The sequence below is a fragment of the Saimiri boliviensis genome, chromosome 4, assembly GCF_048565385.1.
Source record: "Saimiri boliviensis isolate mSaiBol1 chromosome 4, mSaiBol1.pri, whole genome shotgun sequence".
Taxonomy (NCBI): domain Eukaryota; kingdom Metazoa; phylum Chordata; class Mammalia; order Primates; family Cebidae; genus Saimiri; species Saimiri boliviensis.
Window position 1 is genome coordinate 54,132 of NC_133452.1, and position 707 is coordinate 54,838.

The 707-nt window shown below is 35.5% G+C and overlaps 1 non-coding gene across 1 annotated transcript; it reads right to left on the bottom strand.

The window, feature by feature from the left end:
- Positions 1-340: 340 nt before the first annotated feature.
- On the bottom strand, positions 341-481 carry LOC141584426 (U4 spliceosomal RNA). Its single transcript, XR_012517485.1, has one exon. It is a non-coding gene; the product is annotated as a U4 spliceosomal RNA (small nuclear RNA).
- Between the last annotated feature and the right edge of the window lie 226 nt (positions 482-707).

The following is a 707-nucleotide window of genomic DNA, read 5'->3' on the forward strand; positions in this document are numbered from 1 at the left end:
AGGATTTTGGATCTCACACGAAATGGAATTTACGGCAAGTCGCACAGTCTAGTGACGTAAAAAGGGTTTCTTAGCCACTACTAAGTGACAGAGCAGGGAGTCCTCAGAAAGCAAAAGGAGGAACGCACCTGTTTTAAAGAAAAAAAAAATCTGAGATGGAGTTTTACTCTTGTCATAACGACATGATCTCGGCTCACTAAAACCTCTGCTTCCTGGGTTTAAGGATTCTCCTGCCTCAACCTCCCAAGTAGGTGGATTACAGGTGTGCACCACCACATCCAGCTAATCTTTTTGTATTTCTTTTCCATTTTATTTTTTTTAATTTAATTTTTAAATTCCATTCCTGTAGAAACTTCCAAAAATTGCCAATGCCGACTATATTTCCAGTCATCATTGTGGGGTATTGGGAAAAGTTTTCAATTAGCCATAATCATACCTCAGATAAACCTCATTGGCTACAATACTGCCACTGTGCAAAGCTATTTTTTTTTTCTTAATTTTTAGTAGAGACTGGGTTTCACCATGTTAGCCATGCTGATGGCCAGACATTAACGTACAAACAAAATTACTTAATATTCGTTTATATAGGTTATTAAGAATAGTGTTGTCTCTTATGAAGGATTATAATCAGTTTGTGTCAGGCTATTTGTATTGCTACTTTTCTTTGTTACTATTGATTTTAACAATAATTTATTAGTGTACTATTA